Consider the following 20,895-nt stretch of genomic DNA (forward strand, 5'->3'; position numbering starts at 1 on the left):
TGAATAAAAGAACTAGTTTCTTTTACAGCGACTGTTGAAAAAATAGCAAGAAACCTTCAGTTTCTTTTTATATTCGAACGATTTTCCGTCATCCCTTGTCAAATTTGGTTTCGAGACAAACCGATTTCCGTGTTGTGCCATCATCAGTGCCAATTTTCGTTTGATTTGTTGTTGTCGTTTGTCTTGTACTTATACTCGTAGTTCGTAGGTACATGAGCAGATATAGTCACAATGGATATTTGTGTATGTGAATGTGTACGTGCTGTGTGTTCATTCAGCAGCGAGGGTGGTTTTACTGATCGATTTGTATGGATGCCAGTACGGAACAGGACGGCAAAAAAGAACAAGGTTCAGAGAACACATTACAGATTACAAAAACAAAAAAACAAGTAAGGAAGGAGAAGTTCGGGTGTAATCGAACATAACATACTCAGCTGAGAGCTTTGGAGACAAAATAAGGGAAAATCACCATGTAGGAAAATGAACCTAGGGTAACCCTGGAATGTGTTTGTATGACATGGGTATCAAATGGAAGGTAATAAAGAGTATTTTAAAAGGGAGTGTGCCTTAGTTCTATAGGTGGACGCCTTCTCGAGATTTCGCCATAAAGGTGGACCAGGGGTGACTCTAGAATGTGTTTGCACGATATGGGTATCAAATGAATGAACTAAGTTTAGTAAAGATATATCGATTTTTGCTCAAGATATCGTGTTAACGGCCGTGCGGAAGGACAGGCGGATGGGACGTCATAAAAGTTATGCCCTTACCAAATTTCCCAAGGATTGGTAAATTTTTGTTCAACTTATGGCATTAAAAGTATTGTAGACAAATGAAATGAAAAAGGGCGGAGCCACGCCTATTTTGAAGTTTTCTCTTATTTTTGTATTTTGTTGCACCATATATAATAAAATATAAACCCACCTACCAAGTTTCAACGCCTTATCCGTCTTTGGTAATGAATTATCGCACTTTTTCGGTTTTTCGAAATTTTCGATATCGAAATAGTGGGCATGGTTATAGTCCGATTTTGTTCATTTCAAATAACGATCTGAGATGAGTGCCCAGGAACTTACATACCAAAGATGATTTTTTTATATTCTTACTCATCTTCCAAACATTCGGCAACATATTGTCTCATATTTGGTTAAGAGCCTAAGGTTAAGGGAGGCTCTCGCCTGGAATTGGTTACTTGTGTTCTGGCTTATCTTCATTGCTATTATTCTTCATTTAACGAGAAGTGGGAAAATCTTACCGTATGTCTCTTTTCCGCCCTTGCACCTTAAAAAACTGGACCTAGCAATGTATCTAGGGTGAACAGCACAGATATTTTTTTTTTTATTAGTGTAATTAAAAGATTCCATACAATAGCTCTACTGGTTTTATATGGCCCACAATAACTTCACTTAGGCTTCCTTTGGCTCCCTTTGGCTCCCAACAACAAATGAATTTTGTTTTTGAACTTAACTCCTTTACCAGCTAGCTTTATGGGTGCTCAGTTTTGATCTCGAGTTCATTCTCATGCATACTGGTGTTCACGCAGATGCCTCTATACATAGATACAATTTTGAAGGGGATGGAACCTTATCGTTTTTACTTGGACCATTTTACGACTTCTCGACAGCATTTCGGGAACAGTTTTGGATGACTTCACAAAAATGTCGTGACTATATCTGAACCAAATCGGAACTATTTCAGGATCGCTTCCGTATTATTTTAGCATCATTTCAGTAAAACTTCTGGATCATTTCAAGACTATTTCGAAAGCATTTCGGGACAGTTACAGAATCACTTCAGCAGCATTTCGAGACTATTTCGAGGAATAATTTTCGGCTCAGTTAAAAATCAATTCGAAAGTATTTGTAGGGTTTACTTTCGGCAGTTTCAAAAGAACTTTCGATTTCGAGAACACGAAAAACACTTTATAAGGGAGTTCAGGAAACTGGTATAGTATTTTTACACAAAACGCCAAAAAATTATACGGCTATGAATTTGCTACGTCATGGCAAAAACGCATCGAAAACCATAGTTTAATTTTCAATATTGAATAGCAAATCTAAAACTGTCAAAGCAAACCAAAAAATGGAAAGAAAAAATTTAAAATGAAAAAAGTTGCTCACGATCTGTAGCATGGCGGAAGTATACAAGGTGGCAGCACGGGACAGCTGATTATAAACTTTTTTTATTTGATTTGATACATCAACTTCCGGCGCAGTACGATTTTGACATTAGTCCATCGAATTTACAAAAACAAAGTATAAAGAACTTGTATTTATGGTTGTAGGTATGTCACAATGCTGCCACCTTGTATGGTTCCGCCATGATCCGTAGCTTATAATTGCTATAGCAACGTTTCAAACGTCAAATGCACAAAATTCTGAATTCCCCTATAGTATAGTTATTTTATTGTATATTGATATTGTGACTTTATTGTTTTTCAGCTGCTTCAGCTAAATTTTTTGAGGAATGAATTCGGAACAAGTAAGTTCAATAGATGTGTCCGAGAAAGTTGTTTTTAGTAACAAAATACTATTGGGAGGAAATATAGTATGTTTAAAATTACGAGAAAAAAAGGTGATGCAATTTATATTGACATGTGTATATAGTATAGCTCTGTTAGCCAAACTTCTTGAGCACCTTATAATGGTGCTATGGAAACATCTTAAGAAGTGGCACCTTTCACAAGATTTACAAAATTTTCTGTTCCATCACCAAACGAACCAGCATATAAAAACTTAACGGAACACACCATCCTACCTGGTAAACCTTGTATGATTCAAAAACTTCTCCCGTACCACCGAAGCTTTCACTATAACTTTACTGTAATGAAAAGTTCAAGGAATATTTTGCATTGGTCGTTGTAACCGTAGAGGTTTTTTACAATCGGTCCAATCAGCCTTAACAGAGATCTTTTCCATGTAGCTTGCATAACCTACAACGCTTATAAATATCCCTCGTAGAATCAAATTATAAACGCTTTCATTTAAAATGAACAAAAAAAAAACAAGCAACATACTACAATACACTGAAAGAAAAAGACTGGTAAAATCAACCGAAATACGGGTCAATTCAACCGAAATGTCTGTAAATTTTCATCCATCGCAACAAGATGTGCACAAATCGCTGATTCATAATTGACCGTTTTAGTAGTCAAATGAACAAAAAAAAAATTGTTGCGACAGCTTTGTACGAAAGTACCTATGCTGCGGCATTTGCAAGGCAGATGAGTTTTCACTGAGATCTTTTCATGGCAGAAATATACTCGGAGTGCTTGCCGAATAGTGCCGAGGGGCAACCCCGCTTAGGAGAATTTTCTTCTAATTGAAAAACCTTATTTCTAAAATTTATATGTTGCTTTTCTCGGGGTGTGAACTCAGGCTACCATCACACCACGTCGGCCGCCATATACATACGTAAATATGTGCATACATATAGTACACAGCATACATAAGCACAAAGTATAGGGCGCAGTGGGCGTAAAATTCTCTTTGAAATTTGCTCATGTATTGACTGTTGATCGCTGTTGAAATGACCAGTGAGTTCAGTTGCGTTAACAAAAAAATCAGTTAGATTGATTAGGAATATGAAAATTTTACAGAATTTTGTTAACTTAAGAGCGACAATTTCTCTTCTGTTGAAATGACTAAATTAATTTGTTCGTTTGACAAAGAACTCGGTCGAATTAACCATAATTCGAGCAATTTCACCGAATCTCCGTTAAGTCAAGAACAACAGAACCTATTTGTTGATTTTACTAGCACCATTTCTTTCAGTGTAACAATAACAAACAAAATATTGATAACAAAAGCGATTAAATGATAAAATACATATAAATTGAGCACCCGCACAGCCGCACACGCAGCTGCAGTCATAGTCTCGGACATTCAACTGCACAATAACCTTCAACTGTTGCAAGCAAGCAAATCATCAGTGGATATCCTTGAAATAGTGCAATGGCAGCTGAGCGGTCAGACTCCTTTTGACTGTCCACAGCAACATATTTGAAAATACGCTTGACCGCGCGTTCGCCCGCCAACCATTTATTGTCTCACGGAAAGGTAAACAACGAAGCAGCGAAGATAAAAATCAACGGATCGCTTAGTGGAGTTGAAACAATTTGCGCTTAAAATAAATAAGAGCAATAACAAAAATACAGTACAACTGCAAGTAGGCGAATGAACAACAACATGATTGTTGCGAAGAGGGAGCAAAAGCCAGTGACGGCGTTAGGCATAATGGGGCACTGTTGCCCCTTGGCAATATAGGTTGGCACCTTGAAAACCTTCTCCACTAAAATATTAATTTTGTTGGTTACACTAAAGTTGCTGTTAGCGCTCGATATACATATAGCAAGAGATCCAAACCTTGAGCCATCCATGGCATCTGTGAGGCTAAGACCAGCCCTGACAAGCACAAATATTAACAGACAACATAGTAAACTATCCTGCGAACCAAACTCACGAAAATCATACAAAGCTTTCGCAAACGAATCGGAAAACTATAATAATAGAAGTGGCATATTAGGAGCAGAGAAAGTTTTTTACGAGAGATGAAGACGAGAGATGCTTCGGTATGAGCTGAGATTGTCTGCAGTAAAAGCGCATCTTAGGCGTGCCAGCCGCGGGGTGACCTAGAAAGTTTAACATGGCCATATCAAATCGTTTTCGAGATGGTTGCTAGTTTCCGGAACTATTGGTAGAATTTCTGGCAACTGCACGCCTTCGGGCAGTGTCTTAATAGCAATGGCATCCAAAGATTGGAAGTAATTGTCCTTCAGCATACGCTGTGAGAACACAATTTTGCTGTGGAATGCAGACCCCTACTTTATAGTTATATAAAAAAGGCCTTAATCAGGTAAGAGCTGATCATTGAGTTATGAATTACCCAATGGGTCCCGTGCAAAAAACCTCACCATTTGCTTAGACTCGACTTTCTGCCTTATGGATGAATAATTTGCTTTTGTTGCAAAAGCAAATAAACTAAACTTTGTTTAAAAAATCGAATCAGGTCATATGCTTACTTTTAATGAATGCAGTCCATTGGCTTCACTTATTCACTATATTAAGGTATCCCGCATGGACGCCTATTAGTGCACCATCAGAGCCGCAATCACCATTGATATATAGGTCTTCATCAACTCAATTATTTGGTCAGAGCAGCCGATATCCACTGTTGGTTGTAGTGTCTGTCGACGGTTGGCTTAGCAGACTACAGGTGGCCAAGTGGGACTTCGAATTCCACACAGCCCCTTACGTCCGGTTCCGTTGTATCTCAATTTCCTTAGAGATCCCCATGGCAGTTGCCCGGGAAACCAGTTTTTTCCTCTGTGCAAATTAGTCTATTCTTAAATTAATTTTAACGTTTTTATATTGGAAATTAAGGGAGAAATTGCCAAAAATCTTTCTATCTGAACGATCGGTTGTATGGGATATATACTATATATAGCTCCGATCAAAGTGATTTTTTCAGAAAATCTTCTATGATATACTAGAATATATATCACCGAGTTTCACGTTTATAATTTCTAAATTAAGGGAGAAATGGCCAAAAATCTTTCTATCTGAACGAACGGTTGTTTGGGAGATATATGTTATAGTGGTCCGATCCTACCGGATCCGACAAATGTCTAATATAATACAAAAATGCATCCTTGTGCCAAATTTCATTGAGATATTTTGAGGGACTAGTTTGCATTTAAACAGACGGACGCACAGACGGACATGGCTATATCAACTCAGTTCGTCGCCCTGATCAATTCGGTATACTTATTGGTGAGTCTATATTCTATATTTCTCAACGTTACATACATCGGACCAAAGTTAATATACCATTTCATGTTCATGAAAGGTATAAAAATAAGTATTTTTATTTCTTGGCTGTTAATAGTAGGACAGGAGTAGGAGAGCAGCAACAAAACTCGATTAACTCCCTGGAAACGAATAAGTTTTAAATCGACAACCGCAACGAACACCGACAAAGCGCGTCGAAACGAACTGCGGTACATTGAGCTATATTAACCTGATACCGTAGATTGGCTGAGTTTAAGTTTTTTTTCTTTTTTTTTTTAACATTTGCGTTGCTGATCTTAGTAATAATGGGTTGATGGCGTTGCCACCTCAACTTATAGATACAATTATTTTATTTATATTTATATTAATATTGCTTTCGTTTTGTTTTTTTCTCATAATTTAAGGGTTTCTCTGATAACGAAGAATTAGTAAATTAAGTTATCGGCGCAATATCGGATACTATTACTCTACAGAGAAATACAGTTTTTCTACAGGAATTCAAACTACAGATTTTTTAATGTTTCAATACGTATCGTCAGACAAAAAACTGCGCCTACTTGATGATCAAGGGTTCGCATTTGATAAGCTAAGACCACATTTGTTAATCTACACATTCACATCTGTAGGCTGGCCACATTGTTTATAATTGTTCTCTTTATTTCGTGTTTCCATCTAGAGATGTAACCCGAAGACCACCTCTAGGTTAGGTTAGGTTGAACTGCCCAATCAATAAAGGCCTCAAATAGATTACATGTGTCCATAGGGTTATAAGAATTTGTTTAACGAACAAACGGAAGAACCCCGATCAGTGGCAGGACTCTTATAGAATAACTCCGTCCCCTTGGCAAGTACTAGAAGTTTTCTGTGACCTTGTTTAATAAAGCAGGGCGCTGCACTCGATGAGTCGACGGTAGACGTCCCAATCCAATTGATAGAAAGGAAAGGAGCGGGTACCTTCAATATATTTAAGATCATGTGCAAATCCTGCGATATCAAAAAGTTGCTCATGTCTCTAGGGAGAGAAGACTTACAATAACAATAATAACAGCAGTTGTGCTCGTTGCCTGCGCTCGTGGGGTCAATTAGGCTAGGTCCAAAAAAGCTTCCAATTTTTTCTAAGAGGATGTAGTTATTTTACAACATAAGTCCTTGTACCTAATTCTGCTAAAACTATGGACACATTCAGTCTATGTGAGGTCTTCACTAACCTCAAAATATTAAATTTTAGTATTTAATTTTTCAATGGACATATAAACTTAAACTAAGGCATAAGAAAGTAACCTTTTCTTTTCTTTCTGTATTCATTTTACAAATTTTATCACAAGTCTGCTTTTGTTTTCGTCCCTTATTTAAATTTTTATGAACATAAATTTCAACATAAATTGAAATTATAAAAATCTTACCCAAATAAAAAACACTAATTAAATTCGCTCTCTTTTTCCTCTTAAAACATTCATTACCGTTTTTATTATCTTGTTACTTTAATGCATTTCGTATGAAATTTTCAAAATCTTATTTTCGTGCGAGTTTTTAGCTTTATTTATTTTAGTTTTATTTGCTTATTTTTTATGTTTATTTTCGTCTGCATTTTTATTATTATTACTCATTTCGTGCGATTCTATCTTTTTGTTGTTTTTTGTTTCATTCTTTAGGAGATTTCTTGGCTTCGCTGTGAATTTTTGATATTTTTTTTTTTTTCTTTTTTTACTTTATATTCCTTTCTTAATTTAATTTTAGTGTTATGCATTTCATTTTTACCTGCCATTTCCGTTCGGCTTTATTAAAAATTTATGAGTTTTAAATGAGTTCGCAAATAGCAGATGGAGTGAGAAATGTTGGAACTGTGGAAACGGGGCGGTAATCTCATGCATTTAATTCCATGACAACAAAAAAAACAAATTTTCAAGATAGCGTTTACTTAGCATATTGACAGCTGGAGCACGCTAGATGTGAAAATGCATTTTTTTTGTATTGTTTGCTCGTATTTTTTTACAATGTATGCTAAAGGCGGTGTTCAATGAATACCACATGAAATGCAATAATGTGCATTGTTTATACCTTATTTCTTAATTTCAAACAAAATGGCAACAATAATTAAACTTTTCAATTTTTTAAACAAAATAAGAAATGTACAACGAAATTTCATTTGACAGAACAGCTGACTTCGAAAATTCGGAATTCCTATTCCCCAATTATTCTTCTCCCTAGGAGAAAAGAATTGGAGGAATTTTTCCGCGGGAATAAAAAAATCCGCGAGAACAAAATTCCGTGGGAAAATTTAGAATTGGTCTGGATATTTTTGGAGGAAAAATTGACTGGTTTGCATTGAAAAGTTAATAAAGATATGCCAAATATCATGAGTAGCGGAAGTCAAAGTAAATAAGTGAGTCAAACCTGTTGTTTCGTATTTATAATAATAACACTATGCGACAAAATCAACTTTTTTTCTGGGTATTGGAAAAAACCCACTTTTTCGTAGAGATTGAGGCTTAGGTAAACAAAGTACTATCTCCGTTTTTCAAACTTAGCCTCCAAAAAATAGATATCGGGTTACGAAGTTTGAAGTTCGAAATTCTACATTTCGAAATTTTATTTTATTTTTTTGTTAACGCGTTCAGCAAATTGAACAAGTAAAAATGTGGGCGTGGTCCGCCCTTTTCCAGGGCGGATTCTTTTTTTGAGAAATTTAGTATAACAGCTGTGGTGAAAAGTCATACTCTGACTTCTGAATACGACTTCTGACTTCTGACTTTTCACCTTTAATTTTTCAATTTGCTGAACGCGTTAACAAAAAAATAAATGGTAAAATTTTGTTAGCTGACGTAATCATGTGAAAACGACTTCATAGCTTAAAAGGACATTGAACGGAAATGTGAAGCTTCTCAAGGCCAAAATAATGACATATCAATTTTAAAAATCGGACGTCAAATAACCAAGTTACAACGAAAAAACATTTTTGGCTGTATTTCAAAAAAAATTAAAAAAAATTTTTTTCCGAAACCCTCTCAACATAATCTTCAAATTTAGGGGCGGACATTAGCAACTTTTTTTTTGTATGGGGACCAACCCAGTCTAATGCATAATGTACTACACTAGACTCGACTAAAAAATGTATGGACTGTGTTGCTCTTATTTCATGTTGCGGTACTCACTAAATACTCCTGTACAGTGCGCTCGCAGACCGACATCATCCAATCATTGCTCGTGGTTTAACGGCAATGATCACAACACGATAGCTGCCAAGAAGAAAGCATTATATATAATTCAAAGATTAACTGTTCTGGAATACTACCTCCTCTAGAGGGTATTTTGGCAATACTTTGACATACGTATTAAATGAAATACTCAGAAACAAAGCTAGAGCCTGAAAAAAGGGTCACATTCCTTTTATGGAACAAAATTTTTCAAAACGTGCTAAATCGTTTCCTCCTCCAACCCTCACTTCTTACGTCTGCTATCACTGCCCAAGCTGAGTTTAAAATCATGTGACGACAGAAAGCAGTGCCCGGCAATGAGTATACATTCCTCTCTTTTTCATGATCATCGACACTTTACAGCCCCGCGCTTGGGTCACGGCGTTCCCGCTTGGTCGAGGCTTTTCCGCGGACCTTCTCCGCCTTTCCCCTTTGCTCGACAGACATAACTTTTACACATGATAATATACTAAGCGCCTAGCACGATAACCTCCGAAGAGATTTTGGGCCGAGCTTCTCTTCCAATTTGCGTCGTTCTCATTTTAAAATTTTGTCCTACAAATTGGCGGGACGGGACCTATGTGTTTTATGCCGACTCCGAATGGTATCTGCAAGGCAGAAGAGTTTTCACTGAGAGCTTTTCATGGCAGAAATACACTCGGAGAGCTTGCCAAACACTGCCGAGGCACGACCCCGCTTAGACAAATTTTCTTCTAATTGAAAAAATTTATTTCTAAAATTTTGATGTTGCTTTGCCCGGGGCGTCAACCCAGGATCTTAAGTGTGGTCGGGGGAGCGCGCTACCATCAAACCAAGGCGACCGCCTATTCATTTAAATCAGTATATTCAACTTCAATTAATACAATTTTTATTAAGTTTAATTTTTAAATAAAAAAAACTAATAGACTGACTTCTTCATATCTTCTATTTCTAGGTAAGTTTTCATATTGATCCCATACAAAGTGATAAATTAAAATAAACGAGAATAATAGTACCTTGGGTAAGTGTTCAAAACATGAATTTTATGAGTGAAAAGCATCAAATACTTCAATTGAAACTATGAGCCTTTGTTATTTAAATCGAAATCCAGTTTATTGCCATCAAGTGAACACCACCAATTTAATATATGTACATACATACAACACATTTCTAGCTTATTATAAAAAAAGAGATAAAATTAAATAAAAGCAGTACAAGAAATGAGTTTTAATTACGAGCCAACGCAAACATAAAACTATTATTCATTGTCATTGTCAGTTGTTCTTGAATTCATAAATATTTTATTCTTTGTTTTGGTTTTATCTTTTTAATTTGCTAATTAATTAATTCATAGTAATAAATTTACCTTTAACTTCATTATCGCAGTTTTTTCGTAATTTCGTTAGTTCAACGAACTTGTTGAGTATTCGCATACATACGGGCAAAGCCACGAATATTATGAAAATGAGACCGTTACACCCAGTATCTGGGAGAGACATTGAATATTGAAAATATCACAATTTTCACTTTATATGTATCATTTATTTCTCGTTTCTGTATCTCATATTGGCTTTATACATGTATATCTGTCGTTTATGTAACGACTTGTGCGCTCGTTGTTAATGTGTACAAGTGTGCGTAATGTCGTCTGCGCTCGTTCTTGCTGTTTACATGTGTTCGTAGCTGTTTGCTGTCTCATCTGCATACTTTGCTAGGGTATAGTGATGAGTTGAAATTGCTAATATCCGCCACAATTGTTTAAGAAAGAAGCATTAATAATAGAAGCACAGCAACACGATTCGAGATAGATTTTGAAATCTTCTTTCTAAAATATCAAAGAATTCATGGATTTCCCTGTACATACATACATAAATATCATACGTGTGAACTTCACTTAACTTTTTTTGATTTGTTTATTTATCACAGTCACATAAGTTAATTAGTGCCGTAGGGTTTGGTTTGTTCAAATTGTCAGTTTAGGTTACCGATATTTGGCCTTATTTAATTTATCGGCACACATGAGGAAGTTAGGCCATGCGGTTTAGGTAATGTACGAAAAGAGTGAACACATGAATGGGAGGCTCGATAAACGTTGTAAGCGCAAATCTTTATTGTCGCTGCGAACTCACGTTTGTAAATAAATATTTGACCGTAATACGTAATTATGGAAACAGAGAATATACGAGGGTACAAACATATGTATACTTATACGTGTCTCTAAAGCAAATACGAACGATGCTCGAGAGGTGAACTTCTGCAGTGACTATGTACCAATTAGAGCTTATGATTTCTTCTTAAACACAAGCGAAGTTCTCGAGTCTCGAAATGTTCGTACAACTCGCGAGTTTCCCTACATTTAATTTAGTCGCTACATTGGCAGTTTTATATGCTATTTTTTACTTGCGGTTTTGTTCCAGAAGAAATCGTATGCTCTATACAATACTGCCAACGCAGCGATTAAATTGAACGTCAAGAAACTCGCCAGGCTTTCGAATGATTCACGTTGGTGCCGAAACTTTCACTGATCAACATAGTCAAACAAGCAGGCTTCCAACAGTTTTAGAGGTAGCCGCAAATTGTGTACATCCACTGCCCAATAAAAATGTTTTCTTAGTGATTTTGCGTCTAAATATTTTAAAAATGTGTTTATCAAATCCTACTAAAGGACGAAGGATCTACTCGTCAAAAAGCCAAAAGTGGCACATTTGTGACTGTAATTTTTCACTCACAACGATTTTTTATGCTAGGAGAGCAATATGATCTAAATCGCAGTTCACGATTACGCTTACCAAAAATCTCAATCACAGCTTACATCACTGCTGATCTATAATCTGAGAGAATATGACTCAACCAAAACCGCAATCAGTGTTGCAATCTACTGTAGATGTAAGGGCGTTTACAAAACCACTATTTAGCTTATATGGAGTTTACTTCGACATCACCACAAGATTGTCAAGATTTGGCTAATTGTGCTTAAGATTAGGACTGTGATTGCTATTGCTAATAAGCGTAATTGCTAACAAGACGCATATGCTGTAACAGCCAGCCAGGCACAGTGATTTCCTTGAAGACATCGCTGCGATTTACTGTGATATTTAAGTCGATGTGACAAAATCACAGCTATGTGAATATTTGTTAACTTAACTTTTTTGTTAGGATGCAGCGAAACTTTTTCGAAAGGAATCCACTCTACATAAGCCGAGCTTCAAACTCGACATTTGTCATAATAGTTAGAGTAATCCCATTGCGGCCACCGTGGTGTGATGGTAGCGTGCTCCGCCTACCACACCGTATGCCCTGGGTTCACACGCCGGGCAAAGCAGCATCAAAATTTTAGAATTAAAGTTTTTCAATTAGAAGAAAATGTTTCTAAGCGGGGTCGCCCCTCGGCAGTGTTTGGCAAGCGCTCCGGGTATATTTCTGCCATGAAAAGCTCTCTGTGAAAACTCATCTGCCTTGCAAATGCCGTTAGGAGTCGGCATAAAACATGTAGGTCCCGCCCGGCCAATTTGTAGGGAAAAATCAAGAGGAACACGACGCAAATTGGAAGAGAAGCTCGGCCTTAGATCTCTTCGGAGGTTATCGCGTCTTACATTTATTTTATTTATAATCCCATTGTTGTGAAGTAATAAGTAGCTGATTTTAAAGTATCCGTATAGCGGATGGTTGAAAAGACTAAATAACAAATCGAAAGTTGAAAAGTACATACTAAAATTCTTCAAAAAGCTTTCATATAAATGCAGCTGTCAACAAAACATTCAAGTAACCACCCGATAAAATTTAGTGCAGCAACCAATGGGTAGTTTTGCCTTTCACTTGTTCGCTGCTTTTATTAGTGTCAGCATTCCATCAGCCCCTTTTCAGTTCAAAGCATATTTAACTAACATTTCTTTGTATGACTAAAAAATACCATTCCCACATTCTAAACGCGCTTTCGGGGTCATCTTACACTTTTCATGACTTGTTATTGCTTTTACCGCTCACAGCTTCTCCTAATTGCATTAATTGTTTGTTAATTAACCTTATTTGCGCTGAAATAATTGAATCTAGTTATTCTTAGAGTTGATTTTATGTTCTGCTGCGCGAATAAAATTTGTGTCGTCTTCGCCGTACGTATCTATGGCATTTTAGCTGTGTGATGCGTCACAATACAGCCTCACTGGCTTCTGATTTACGCGCCACATGCAATCGTATACTTTTGTCCCAATGACGTTCCGCCAGTAACGCGTTCGTCTTTCGCCCATCCATGTCTCTAAAAAGTTTTAAACGCTGGAAATACCAGCACAAATATTCGAAAATAGCATCTCTCAAGATTTCTCTCTCGCTCTTTTACCCTTGCGTTAATTATTCAAAGTGGGACAGTAAAAAAGTCAACTGAAAAAATTCTGCGAACATGGACGCTCACTTGCACCAGCGTGTTGGTACCACTGCGCTGCGCTTCGCTATGGAATGCATCTCACGTTTGCACGTTTACTTCACTTCTACCTGCTACCTACTTGTAAGTTGGGTTACAGAGGAGATTGCACCTTTCTTGTACAAAGTTTGCGCCTGAGTTGTATCTTACAAATGCACGTAAAGACATTTAGTCGCATATTTAGATAGATACATCTGCTGTTGTAGGTGCTGAGAATGCAGTTGTTGTTGTTCTTGTTGCTGCTGCAACATTTTTTATTCGCTAGAATATATAGTTGTAACTGGCCTCCATTCGAGGCTATTTCACGTTTTGATAGCAACGAATATGGGCCATCCGCTAATGGGCTATTATGTTGGTAGTACGTTGTGGCTTCTACAAGGGGCAGTGGGAGTGCTCTGAAAAACTAAAATTTATTGGACATGTTTAGATTTATGATATTGTAAATTGACTACGTTAAATTATTCCACGTATTTGATTTATACACAATTTTAGCATATTGTTTTCAAGGCTCTTTTTTTAGTATCAGAAAATATAACGTCGAGAACAACGAACTTTAAGTCTAGTTATTTTTCTCAACACATACGAAAGATTTTCCGCGATCTAAGCAGCATCGTATTACTCGATCAGCAAACTGGACGAAAAGTATTTAAAACTTCCAATAAAAAAGTATTGAGATTGTCGGGATCGAACCGGAATTATGCACTACAAGCTCTTAGGAAACATGTATCTCATTGACAAGAAAGATCGTCCACAAAAATGGCTGTTAAAAATATTACATATTAAATTTTTTTTCGGTATAAATTAAGAATACGTTTGACATTCGAATTCCTTTTCATTGAAAAGATATTCCTAACGTATAGGAGAAAGTTTCGCATTTACTGTTTCTTTGTATTGGTTGATGTAACTTCTGGGCCGCAGCGAACTTTTGGAGGTCGTATGCTTCCAGAGCTTTGTTTGATCTCATCTCAATGTTCCTTCTCCAGCTTAATTTGGAGTCCAGTATCATGCCAGGACATTTGGCTTCTCACCAGAGATTTATCTTGTGTGTTTTTGTTGCGCTTACCCCCCAGCCTATTTCGTACCACCCATGGTGAAATTCCGCAAAGTTCCGTATACATAAGCACGCTAAACGTTTCCAGGAAATCAAGCGTGATCAAAATCAATAAGTCGTCGGCGTATGCGACTACCATTCCTCCTTTTGTCCAAAAAGATTTCTATGATTTCATTAACTACCAGTATTCAAAGAGGAGACGACAGCCCACCGCCCTGAGGTGTACCTCTGGCAACCATTTTACAAACTGAGTCAGCTCTTTAAAGTTGCGTTTACGACTCTACTCCTGAGCATAGAGTCGATCCACGTAACTATAGAGTCTTAGGTTACATGTCGTATAAGTTCCTATAGATGGACTCCGTTTGAGCACCCTTAGCAGGCACCCTGAACGTCAAAGAAGGCAGACAAGGTGTATTATTAGCAGTACAATGATTTCTCGATGATGCTAAATACCTCATCTACCACTTTCAACTCATTTGCATTTCCGGTATGCGTGCTGATCTGTGTTTATCTTGTAGTAATTTGCGTTATCTCGTATATAAGTCTCTCCATCATTTTAATAATAAAGAAGGAGAGGCCTTTTGGTCTGTAGTCCTTGACTTCCGAGTGGTTTAGTTTCCCTGCTCTAGGAATGGAAACACATGTACACTTCTCGTGAACAGAACCATCTTGTAGTCATGTTGAAAATGTACCATGTAGATGGGATATCAATTTCTTGTTAGCGGCTTGCGACATGGCCGTATCATTCCACCCGTCCTCGCCGATTTGAAAGGTTCGAATGATTTGATAGCCCGTAGTATTTTATCATGGCCTACGATGTTTGTGAAGTCGGTCTGCGGAGAATAAGCGCGGTTTGCTAACATAGTGATGTTCGTCGCATCCCTACATCGCGAAAAGTGTGTCTCCTTCAGGACCTCTAAAGTTTTCTGACTGGAGACGGTCCATGAACCATCAGAGTTATTTATGCTGCTTAAGGGGACTTCTGTGGATACCAATTTTTGGTATATACATCATCATTAGTTCGCGCGCCAGCTATTCCTGTTTCGCGATAACTGACGCTAATTGATAGCACCCAAGTAGGTAAAATCCTTCCCCATTTGCCTCTCCCAGCTCAGCCTCTCCCTCTTCTGCGGTGTCGACTGTAATACCTTCTTGGCCGGAGAGTCTTCGTATACTCGCATAACATCGACTAGCCAGCGAAGCTTCTGGGTTTTTATTCGCTGCACTATCTTCATATCTCTGTAAAACTCATACAGGTCATCTATATCTATTATTCGATACTCGCCGTCGGCATCGCGGCCAGAACTATAAATCTTATAGAGACATTTTCTCACGAACACTCCAAGAGCCATCTCATCTACTCTCGACTCCGTACAGGATTCCGAGCCATACATCAGGACAGGTATGATGAGCGACTTGTAGAGCATGGTTTTCGTTCGTCGAGAGAGAACTTTATTTTTCAGTTGCCTACTCAGTCCAAAGTAGCATTTGTTGGAAACTGACATTTCTAAACTGACATTGTTTTTGCTGTTAATGCTGGTTCCCAAATAGAAGAAAGCCTTCACAGTCTCGAATTTATACCGGTCAATAGAATGCTGTGCAACCTCTATAGAGGTGATTATCAAATTAACGTAAATTTTTTACAGCTTTTCTTCAATCTTTTCTTCCCACTTTCTTACTTAATCTTTTGCATTATTTAATAAAATATTTTTTGTTATATTTTCTTTTTATAATATGTTATTATTTTTTTGTTTTTTTTTTTTTTGTGCCACACGTAAATTTATTGCAATTTTTTATCTTCATGGCTCCGATAAGAAAATCGTGTGCATTTTCTGCATCCAGTACATGTGTACATAGAGCAAGATATCGTATGTACATAACATTTATCGCCACTATGTGCTGTGTAATGCAAATATTTGATATTTTAAATCAGATGGATGAAAAAAAATGGTTATGTCAATGTTGAATGAATTATTTCACTTTTTATCATTTTAATATTTTTACGTGCTTAAGACGTTGTTACGTTGTTATTAAGACTTTATGTATTTCTTATGCAATTTCTTCAGTGATATGTTTAATTTAAAAAAAAGTATACAAAAGCCATGAAAAAAAGTTAAATATAAAGGATAAATGTTAAGCGATTTTTGAGTACCGGAACAACACGCATGTATTTCCAACTACATTCTGCATACATCATCATCATTAGGTAGATAATTAATTGAGGATCGCACTGCGACTTTGGGTCTATTATGCCCATCATCATCATTAACTAGCGCCTAACCGCCCAAGATATTTTGGCCGTTTCGTAACAATTCACGCCAGGTATCTCTATTTCGCAATAACATGTCGCCAATTGGGAGCACCAAGGGAGGTCCTTCCTCCATCTGCCTCCCCCAACTCAGTCGAGGTCATACCCTTCCTCTTCTTTCGAACTGCGATTTTTTCCTTGTACTATCGTCATATCTGCGTGAAGCTCATACAGGTCAACACTATACCTTCTTCCGTTGGCATCACGTACAGGAGACCATAAATCTTCCGGAGAACTTTTCTCTCCAACACTCCAAGAGGTATCTTATTTTCTCTCGACACTGTCCATGATTGCGAGCCATACATCAGGACAGATATGATGGCCAACTTGTAGAGCGTAATTTTGGTTCGTCGAGAGAAGACTTTACTTTTATATTGCATACTCCGTCTAAAGTAGCACTTGTTGGCAAGAGTTATTCTCGGTTATGCATACGCAGTGCACTTATTTTAAAATATTTAACAAAACTTCAAATTATTTTAATGACATATTAATATATCTATGTACATCTCAATATATAAAAATCACATGTCACATTGTTTGTCCGCAATGGACTCCTAAACTACTGAACCGATTTTGAATTTGTTTTGCACCCCGTGTGTACTTTGATTTAACTTGAAATATAGCATAGGTTATATCTCAGTTTATAGTCGCAATATTATTTTATTGCAGATTTTTTTATATATTTATACGTAATAATAAAATGTTACGTATACGCATCGGCACTCATATTTTCAGTTGGTACGGATATACTTCCGTGTAATTGGTTGGTGTTTAATTAAACAACGTGCTTATCAATAAAAAATATTATAGCGAATGATATCAGGTATAGCACATCACTAGGCCCGCCGAGAGGGTTGGGGGTTTCTGAGGGGGCCTGCGATTTAGAGGTACTATGACATTTTTTAATTCAGGAGAGTCTTTAGTTGTTCCATGTGCAATTTTTAAGCCGAATTTCAAAAGCAACAAAAATCTGCATTTCGTTTTAATATTATAGTGAAATGTGAAAAATAAAAATCTATATACATATATATAAAGAAAGGCTAAAATGTGTGTTAGTTGGTCGCCGGTGTTTGAAGAGATGCGTCGGTCGATTTTATTCAAACTTTCACACAAGTTGCGTAAACCTCACGCGGTGGTTACTGCATAGGTTTGGTTGCGATCGACGTACAGGGTCTCGAGATATAGGCCAAAACGTGGGCCAGTGAATGCCTAGACAGTGTTTATATAATATGGATATCAAATGAAAGCTGTGGATGATTGCTTTAGTACAGAGTAATATATTATCCAGAGATGCACTGGGACTAGAATTAGGACTAGGACTGGGACTGAGACTCGTAGTGGGACTGGAATAAAATACATACCACCCTCTGGGACAGGCAATAAGGGATGCAGAAGAATTAGAAGAAATTGAGAGAAGAGAAAAGAGAGAAGGAGAAGGAGATTGAGAAAAAGATAGAATGAGACGAAGATGGAGATAGATTTAAAATGTATGCAGATAGGCCAAATTTAGGGCAGGATAACGTCTGGCGGGTCTTCTAGTACATATCGCATTATTATCTTCATTACCACGAGAAAGCATATACATATACTCATAAAATTATTGAAATACAATTTTTTTTAATACTAAAATAGCTATATTAAGTATCCAACCCAAGAAACTTAATTAGTAATGCAAAATATGAATGAATTAACCATAAAATCTTTACAAATCAAAAAATTATACGAGCAAGTAAAATTTTTATACTCAGCGTTTTGCTACGTGTACTCGTATGTACATATGTATGTGATGTATTCATAGGAGAGTCAGCATGACAGGAGATAAGGAAAAATATACGATTTTATTAGCATTTTTATATAAAAGTGAACGTTGTGTGAATACAAAATTAGCATCATTTCATATCAAATGTCATAATTAATTTTTACCATTCGTTCAATTTTTATTCAATTTATGAATGTTTTATTGAATGAATGTTCATCTATACATATATGTTTGTATATCAGTGTATGTGTTTTACTTTTGTATATCTTATTCTTAAAATATTGACAAGCACTAACCTGCAAAAAAATTACGTTTTTATAGGATATATGCAAAAATATTGGCATGACGGTTCTTAGGAGGGAGAACACTTACAACAGCCATCATCCGGTTGCAAAGATCCTGAGCCAGATAAATAATTTTGCATGTAAATGCAACAACAACGACTTGAGCCAGATAAATCGAGATAGAAATCTGGTTCAATTTGTGAGCCAGATAATTTGTTAATTACTTCTTTTTAGTTTGGCAACGCTGCCTTTAATAAACCTACCTTTTCAAAATTGGATGTCGCTTCTTAGCCTTTCACCGTACGAGTTAAATGAAAACAGCGGCGACATCTGCCTATCACATTTCACGTGTGCGAAAATTTCACGACATCTGCTTCTCAAGCCTCTCAATGATCCAGAGCATTCCCGTGAGAATTGAGCGTGAGCCGGAGCTGTAAAACTCACTGGATGATGGCAAATGTATGTTTAAGTTAATCTTAACAAAAACAACGGGATTGTTCTGGGAAGGTTTACAACTTGCTCTTAAATGCAAAAATGAACATAATCATAGGATTAGATCTTTAGGCGGCATTCCAACGTGTTCTTAATACCAGTTTTAGTATCTTGTGATATTTGTAAATATGTTTAGGTCATATTTGTCGCGTAATTTAGCTTTTAATTTTTTATAGAAAGAGGCACCATATGGTGATTTTCGTTTTCTTATTCAAATTACATAAAATTTTTTTATTCAGAAGTATACATTAGCTTTAACCGAGAGTATCGTAATTATGAAGAGTAAATATTCTTACAGGACACTAAGGCATCTAGAAGAGTTTGAAGATGATGCATTGCTAGGTTGACAGTTCCTGACATACTTGAAGTTCAAAAAAATAAGTAATATATTCATATTTATAGAATATTTTTAGAAAATATTAATCGATTTTCTTTCAAACGGCCTTTTGAAATACTATGTTCAAACAGAAAAATAAATTGAGGCAATTTTGATTTAAATTGAGTGGTGTTCATACAACTCAATTTAGTTTACACAATAGTAATTTGATAGCTGGTTGGCTCATCTGTACAGCAACAACATACCTTTGTTCAGACTGTCAAAATATGCGTGTTGGTATTAGGCGAATGGAATCGAATGGAAACGTAAAACTTTGAAATTTGTGTGTGTTGTAAGAAAATGCGTTCAATGTTTTGGTTTCATTTGGAGTTTTTGACAATCCCTACTTCAGTGAAAAGAAAAAAAAAAAAACTGCTGATGAGATGAGTCAACCATATAGTTGAACCATGCGTAAAACTGACGTTTAAATCTACTCAATAAACACACTTTACAAGGTTGCATTTGCAGTTTGAAACAATTCATTACACAATTTTTTTTTTAAATTGGCAATTTATTATATGATAAATTGCGTAATAAATTGCCCAAATGGTATAAATTGCCAATTTTGTGTTTGTTTGTACACAGTAAAAGATAGATGTTATTTTTAAATGTTATTCAACAATATAACTGAAATTTTAAACACACCAATACGGAATATCCGGTTTTGACAGGTTTTTAACAAGGGCTCGATAAAATATTTAAATTTTTTGTTTTAGATGTACAGAGTTGCACGTATTGATGATATGATAATATGTAAAAAAAGCTTACAGTGATAGATACTTTCATTTAAACTTAGTTCAGGGCGATCGTCTAATATCAATCAGCAGAGCAAGCTTCACCGCTACCATAGTTTTCCTTAAATATTACTTTCAACCGCTTATGCCATTTTTTGCTGGGATATTTATGAAAATGTACTTTCCATAAACGTATCGCTCATTTACTTCAATAGTGTCATAACTCAAAAAAAAAAACACAATTATTCACGAGACCCATTTAAAGATTTCACCTGCCATGTGTTGCGCATATTTTCATTCCTTTAACACGAGCTCAATTTTTAACGGATCTAAAAAATTGTTTATACAACATATGATATTGAGTATGTTTATGGGCTATTAACTCAAAAATCATGTTTTTTGAATTATGACACTGTTGAAGTAAATAAGCGATACGTTTATGGAAAGTACATTTTTATAAATATCCCAGCAAAAAATGGCAGTGCGAGTGTATGTATTATCGACAGCTTCATTAAAAA

The 20,895-nt window shown here is 36.3% G+C and overlaps 1 protein-coding gene and 1 long non-coding RNA gene across 5 annotated transcripts in view; both read left to right on the forward strand.

Moving 5' to 3' along the window:
* Positions 1–11,462, forward strand: part of LOC137252957 (uncharacterized) — a 123,290-nt gene extending 111,828 nt beyond the window's left edge. The window contains exon 3 of the long non-coding RNA XR_010953687.1: positions 9,915–11,462. This is a non-coding gene — a long non-coding RNA (uncharacterized lncRNA). The remainder of the gene's footprint in view (positions 1–9,914) is intronic.
* Positions 1–20,895, forward strand: part of Tet (Ten-Eleven Translocation (TET) family protein) — an 841,485-nt gene that overhangs the window by 694,592 nt on the left and 125,998 nt on the right. The gene's annotated exons all lie outside the window — the stretch shown is intronic.

This window comes from Eurosta solidaginis, chromosome 5 (genome assembly GCF_040869045.1).
Source record: "Eurosta solidaginis isolate ZX-2024a chromosome 5, ASM4086904v1, whole genome shotgun sequence".
NCBI classification, from domain to species: domain Eukaryota; kingdom Metazoa; phylum Arthropoda; class Insecta; order Diptera; family Tephritidae; genus Eurosta; species Eurosta solidaginis.